This window comes from Prosopis cineraria, unplaced genomic scaffold (assembly GCF_029017545.1).
Source record: "Prosopis cineraria cultivar Desert tree isolate PC_DT_omini unplaced genomic scaffold, ASM2901754v1 PC298, whole genome shotgun sequence".
NCBI lineage: Eukaryota > Viridiplantae > Streptophyta > Magnoliopsida > Fabales > Fabaceae > Prosopis > Prosopis cineraria.
The window spans coordinates 48,587-56,424 of NW_026555625.1; the positions used below are offsets into that span (position 1 = coordinate 48,587).

Consider the following 7,838-nt stretch of genomic DNA (forward strand, 5'->3'; position numbering starts at 1 on the left):
TGCTACTACTTAATTTTGTTTATACTGAAAAGTGGTAAGTGATGACTACTACTGACCTTTTTTTTTTTAATACCTCAAATATATTTTATAGTATATAACATTGGGAGAATTTTATCTAGATTTCACGTTAGGAAATTAATTACTGTAAAATTCATTAATAAAAGTTAGGCCATTTACAACAGTTGAAATACATTCCATACAAAATACCGGTTTGAGAGTCGTAGCCGGCATGTTTTGGCGTAATGATTGAATTAGAGATTAAGACTAAATAGGAGTCACTGGTTCAAGTTTTGAACTGGGGACGTTTAGACCATAACATCATCAATTTTGGAGTTTATTTAAATTTGCTTGAATCAGATTGGTTGCATTCTTGCATTTGAACGTGAGGGTGCTTAATGAATGTGAGGCAGTTTTTTATATTGCTGCATTTGAGAGGCTAAAATGGGGTATTTTAGGATGAAATTTGGCCCATTAATAGATCTCATATAGAGATTCTAGTGTGCCAAATTTGGTGGGAATCTAAGTAGAATTTGATCGTCAAACAACTTTTGAACTTCAGGTCAGAACCTAAACTTTTTGCTGTCATTTTTCTAGTTGATAATATTGTGCTCAAAATCTGTAATTTTTAGTTGTCATCTAGCCTTGAAACATATATGGCATAAAGTAGACATATAGACTATAGAGCTCAGAAATTTGGAATAAGCCAAACTTTGTTCAATTTGAAATCATAAAGCTCAAGGAATGAATTTTTAAAGTTAGTCTACGATATCAGAAATTTTACAGCTCAAGAGTTACTTTGATGAATTTTTATGTACCAATGTAAACGTAGTCTGATTCTGTAATATTTATAGATAAGACATTCAAGGTGTTGAGGCGATTTATCTACTAAGGAGATTAATGGAAAAGTATTGTTGTAAAGATAAAGATCTACACATGGTTTTTATTGATTTAGAAAAAAGCTTATGACCGTATACCAAGAGAAGTGTTTTGGAAAGCGTTGAAAAAAAAGGAGTACGGATTGCTTATATTAAAACCATACAAGATATGTATGAGGGGGTAAAAACTAGTATAAGAACGCCTAGTGGTCAAACAAAGGATTTTCCTATAAAGATTGGACTACATTAGGGATCATCTCTGAGTCCTTATTTGTTCAACTTGATTTTAAATGTTTTGACGGAACATATTCAAGAGGAAATCCCGAAATGTATGCTCTTCGCAGATGATATAGTTCTTATAGCAGAGACAAGAGAAGAGGTTAATTGCAAACTTGAGTTATGGAGGAGGACATTGGAGTCGAAAGGTTTTCGTCTGAGTAGAAGTAAGACGGAATATTTATATTGTAAATTCGGTAAAGGACTATTCGAAAATAATTTGGAAGTGAAATTGGGAGATCAAATTATACCTCAAGTGGAAAAGTTTAGATATTTGGGAGCCATTATTCAAAATGATGACGAAATCAGTGGAGATATTTCACATAAAATTCAAGCTGGGTGGTTTAATTGGAGAAAAGCTAAAGGAGTTATTTGTGACCGTAAGGTGCCTAATAAACTTAAAGGAAAGTTTTATCGCACTGCTATCAGACCGGCAATGTTATATAGTAGTGAATACTGGGCTCTAACGGGACAGCAAGAGCATAAAGTTGGAGTAGCAGAGATGAGAATGTTACGATGGATGTGCGGACATACACGTAAAGATAAAATTCGAAATGAGCACATACGCGAAAAAGTGAGGGTGGCACCTATTGAGAAAAAAATGGTAGAAAATCGGTTGAGATGGTTTGGACATGTACAAAGAAGACCAAGGGAGGCACCAGTGAGAAGAGTGGAAGATATAACTTTGAGTCCGATTAAGAGAGGTAGAGGAAGGCCTAAGAGAACACTCTTGGAAGTTGTTGAACGTGATCTTTTAATTAATAATATTCCTAAAAACTTGATAAATGATAGAGCACAATGGCGTCTTGCAATCCATGTAGCCGACCCCACTTAGTGGGATAAAGGCTTATTGTTGTTGTTGTTGTTGTTTTTGCTGTTGCCTTTTTCTTCTTCTTGTTTTTTTTTTCTTGGGTTCTTCTTAGCTGGGCTGTTTGATCCCTGTTTGTACTTTGCTTTATTTTCTGAATGAAAATGATCCTCGTATTATTTAAAAAAAAAAGTGCTGAGTGGTTGGCTATGTATATTTTTTGAGAACATGCCAGAAATAGTCAACTTTAGCATGAATATATCTGATGATTCTAGCTTGAGAGTTTTGATCTTGAGAGCGAATTTCTGCAGAGGTTGTGTCATAAGCAAATTAGCATTATCATATTTTGTAAGTTTGAGGTTGGTTTAGACAAACCTAATTTTATAAGAAAACCTAGTTGGGAGTTGGTGTTATTTTGACAGTGAATTGTGAAAAAAAAAAAAATGAGCATATCACTTCTTGGGTTGGGTTTTCTCAAAGAAGTTTTGGTTTCAATTTTGTTATTTGTTTCTAGTTGATCCTTAGAAGTCATCCATTTTCAATCATACTTGCGCTGAATCATGTTTGGAAGGCATTTAAACCAAGCTATCTCCTGTAATGAGAACAAGCAAGACAAGTTTATAAAAAGAATATATTTCAAAAAAATTAGTTTTACTAGATAAAAAAGCCGTTCAAACTTATAAACTTGTAAGATTTTTTAACGCAAAACTCATAACATATTATCACCTCATTTGAGAGTTATATTTTTTGATGGATTCCACGACACTTTATTCAATCTTTTGATAGTTAGAACTTCCATAAATAAATATTTTCATGATATTAGCATCTCAAAAATTAATTTGTTAGTTGGAAAAGACTCTTCTTAAAATTATAAACTCCACTTTACTTGTTCTTCTACTCAATCAATGAAAATCATCAAACTAACTTGCAAAGTCTGTTGGGGTACAGAGAAATGGAGGTCTGAATGCAGAGTTGGATTGCAAGGAATATTGTAACATTTATATTCTGGGAACGTTACAGTACATTACAGCAATTACACACAGAAGTTACATATATTCTTATGAATCATTACAATATATATATCTATATAATCTTAATTTCTTATGAAGCGCTATAATTTCTTCGTTTGTTTGTTTTGTTTTGTTTTGTTTTGTTTTTTTTTCCTGAGTGAACTTATGGAGTACTATATTTTGACGGCACCGCTTGTATCTTATTTTAGTACACGAAGTACGGGGGACATCCGGGAAGGATCTGTACTTGGCTTCTACACACAAATTGAGAGATTTTATTGAAGGTTCTATGCATAGAGGACTCGTCGGTGATATTCTCCAAGAGCCCAGATCGGAAAGATGTTCCGGTAAGACGAGTAGTTCAAGGTACAGTTCCTCATAAATACTCCGGTGATCTCCTGTAATGTTCATAGATTCATGAACGATGAATTTGAAAGCACGTTAATAATTATATTATTCGGTACAGAAATGATTGAAAAATTGCAGCGTGTCGCATCGATGATGGCATTATCTTTCTGAGAACCAAATAGGATATTTGTTAAAAAAGAACAAAAAACAAAAAATGTCGAATTGATTATCGCATTACCTGCTGTGGGAAGTCTCCATCTTCCATTTGTGAATTGATCAATAGCCTTATTCCGCGGTGTATAGGTGTTGGATCTATCTCAGCCTGTTTTCACCAAAACACATATAGCGAATTTGGGGTGATTTAGGGTACTTCAATGCATGCTTGATCAGGAATGTCCACCAAAATAAAAATAAAAATCTAATTTAGTTGAATAGTTTTGCTTTTACTAACCTGCCCAGCATCAATGAGTGATAATAGAGCCCATGCAGTCTGAACTAAGTTTGCACGGTTGCCTTCTATATTCGTGTAAACCTGTTTGGCAAGAAAGGCACGTGAATATCAAGTCTCTTCTATTGCTTCTATTTTTCCCTCTTTTACTAATCAGTATGTAACTTTCAAGTGCAATTTGTAATGTCTATCATATTAATATATATTAGAAAATTTATATAACAAGTCCCCTCGTATTACGAGTCATGAATAATATAGCTTTTTTGTGAGACTTTATAATATGTAATATAACAAAAATATATCTTGTGTGATATATACAAGTGTTGCATGAAAAACATATTGCTTACCTTATTTTGACTTGACAGGTAGCTCTCTCCCCAGCCACCATTAGGTAGCTGCTTTGACAACAAAAACTGGCAAGCTTTGCGCAAAGCCTCACAGTTCTGGTAATTTCTCCCACAGGACGTTAGTCCCTCTACAGCAAACCAGGTACCATATGTGTAACATATTCCCCAACAGCCGTACCTGTGGAATTGATTTTTTCTTAGAGAACAAGATATGTAAAAAGTATGTTAGGCACCTTAATATCCAAATACAGTTCTTAGTGCTTGTATGAGTTACTTGGTAAATAGCACAGTAGTCTATTTTCGGAGGATGTCAAAGAGATTAACATGTAATGCGTAAATTCTTGTTAAAATTAATTTAGACCATGCATCAGTTGGGTTGATGAAAAAATGGAAGTTATAGCTGTACAGTTAACTATTGTGCAAGAAGGGAGATAGATGTAAAGCATTAAAAATGAAGTAGAATACCATGAACCATCAGGATTTTGTTTGTCTTCAAGGTATTGAATTGCTTTAGCAATACTGTGATCTATTTCTGTTCTTCTATGCTTTGGGTACAACTTTCTAAAGAGCGCCAAACCCTGTATTGCTGACCCTGTGCACTCCACATACCTGTTTCATAAAATGGCACAGTGTAAGAGTCGGATAAGCTGCAATAACCAGTACATTAATTATTTGATTACAGCATTTTTAACGGCACAAATCTTACTCCATCTCAATTAGAGTGTCTTCAAAGAATTCTGTTGGATTAAATTTCTGCAAAACGCATGAATGTCACTTTTTAGATTTGCTCCTCAATTTTTTGCATACTCAACTTTTTTTCTTCTTACCTCTAACCAACGGTAGGCCCTCTGAGGTTCCCAAGCTGGGAATCCACCATTGCTACTCTGTATGTGAAATCAACCATATGTGGAATCAAGCATGTTTAGGTTTCTATTAATGATTGGCTGTTCTGCTTTGGAGAGAGAATAGATTGTAGTTAGAAAGGCTTACTTGCAGAGAAAGGATGACATTAACAGCATCATAGAAGCGTTGTGTTTCCATTTTCTCCCCTACTAGATCAGTAGGCATTTGAGAGAACAAGAGTGCAGCCTGCAATAAGATGCGGAAAAATGATCCAATGTAAAAGCTGTAGTCACCTGAGAACATTTTTCCAATATAAAAAATCACTTGCACATTCAAATATTCATATGAACCTTGAGTCCTTCTGCTGTGCAATCAGAGACTTGCCAACCATGATCTTGCATTGAGAATGTCCATGATCCTTTGCATATGTGTCTGAACATGGCTTTGAAGTCACCTGAAGGGTTGTCTCGCACCTTCAAATATATTCAAGTCTTTAGATTCAATTGAAAACAGAGAGAATTTAACCGGACTAACTGCCATGGATGAAGTGACAAGTTGTAACCTGTGAAGCCTTCACAAAGTCATGTGCTTTTCGAAGTGTAGGTCCATATTCTTCATTCAGATTACAAGAAAGGATTGCTTGTATAGCAAACGCTGCATCCCACATTTGACACCCAAAACTCTGTATGTGCATAAAAATTATCATCACATTTTTCTTGTTAGTGATTATAATAAATTTATTGATAACTTTTTTGTATAACTTTAAGATTTTAATTTGAAATTTTAACTCAAAATGCAGATAAACTAGTTATAGTACTAACCTGGATTTTCAAGCCGTCCTCAGCGAGCCAGAAGTAATCAGGAATTCTGGCCAGATGAAGTCTGTATGCCTCTGAGTTGGGGTCTTCAACCCAACGGGCTATCAACACATAACCTGTATGCCATGCAGTAAACAATATTACAAACTGCGATTCAGAAAACTCAAAGACATTGGTGAATTTTAAAGTCTGTTCTCTATAATAAAAACTCTGGAGGAACTGGTAACTACGCAGAACAACAGTTTACTAGTTCCACACTTTCTGGCTGCGTTTTTTTTTTTTTTTTTTTGCCTCTTCCTTCTTGATGTTGAGATGTATGCAATAAAGCTTCTATCTCAACCTGTACAGGTTATGGGCACATCTAGTCATGTGTAGTGTACATATACAATATATATACATACCTTTTCTACGCTGCCAATGCAAAGGTATCTACTGTTCTCATCCTCATAGCGGACATGATTGATTGGCGGTTTCAATTGCCTTCTCTCTCAGCATGGAAAAAGGCCAGCATTTCAGAATGGGCTCTGCTACGTGATGAAGAAATCCCACAACATATCTTGAATAAGTGGGTGCGGATAGTACAGGTCCTCCTGAAATATTGTGTTTTCACGCAATTCAATTCACTTCGTCTTTACACGCAACTAACATTAATTAAAAGATTAATCTAACCTTTGCAACCATGTTTCGGGCTTTATTCCAGTTGATCTGGTCATAAGGTTGGTTGTACAATTCTTCTCTTATTGATTTGATTAAGCTAGTGATAGGACCCACAAAACCTCTTGCCATATAAATATGACATAGGCATGTAAACCAGGCGACAATAGCACAGCATTTTGCCTGCAAAAATGGGGTCACGTACAGAGATGCAATTAAATGGTTTCAAAGTAAGATGCTAGGAATGAGTTAAGGGCACAAACTCGGATGAAACGGAGCGCTCTTAGGAAAAAGCCAGAACTCTGGGTGGAAGAGGGTTGCATCCTGACCATTCATATACACCTAGTACCTGTGCCCCATAACAAAATGGCTTTTTAAAAAATATACCATTAATACTAAATGTGTACACAATTTTCTTATCAAGTTCCTAGTCAAGTTTTGAATTAAGAGAGGGAATACCGTGGCCCAGAACTTTCCCCAAGAGGGAATAGCGACTAGGCCACCACGGTCAAGGATCCATTGTCTGCCTCTAGCCATAGCTCTGTCTTCACCATCTTCGGGACCCTGTCCCAGAATCCTCAATGCTATGTAGCTCAGTGCTGACCCAAACATGGTGCTGTGCCCCTCTATGTGGAATCCCCATCCTCCATCTTCGGTCTGTCGCATTCACTCACTTACTCTTCTTAGTTATTCTTATTTGAAACAAGAAGGCTAAGAGTTCAGAGTACTAACCTGATGATTATACAAGTACCGTATGATCTCCTTCTGATGTTCTGGCCCTAATACTGCATAAGGGATCCTGTTATATACAGAGCCATCACCTGCACATGTTCAACGTTTATTAGCTTTCCTATATTATGTGTAATTTCTTACAAATTTTTTATCTAGAGGAGACCTTTAATGCACATATATTCTGTTAGAAATCTTCTATTTTTATTACCAAAAAGAAAAAAAAAAGAAGAAAATCATTCATTTTATTAGCAATAATTCTATTCAAATTTTGGTTCGTCACATTTAAGGAATTAGCCCATTTTGTTAGACTCAACTTCAATAGTAATTTAATTTTAGTTTTTTTTGGGTAAAGGGTAATTTTGGGTAGTTGAAGGAGAAAAGGTTTGTTTACCAAGGGCTGAAGGAAGAAGAGTGGGCCAGCAGATTCAGCAGGCCAGTGACCATCATGGGCTTGAATGGTGGAATAGAAACTGATGGGCCTCTCATTGTCGTTATCACTGCTTGCTCTGTGATCTCCTCCGCATCTCCACTTTTACTGCTTCTGGAATCGCCCTACTTGGATTCTCCTTTCTCAGCTGCAATGCAAACACACCAGTTTTTTATTTCTTTATACTCAACCTCTTGTTCTACATTCCATCGTTTTAAAGCCAAAAAGCAATTTCTTTTTTTATTTTAAAAA

General features: G+C 35.7%; 1 pseudogene; it reads right to left on the reverse strand.

The window, feature by feature from the left end:
* Positions 1-2,936: 2,936 nt before the first annotated feature.
* LOC129296294 (lupeol synthase-like) lies at positions 2,937-7,734 on the reverse strand (annotated as a pseudogene).
* Positions 7,735-7,838: the final 104 nt, after the last annotated feature.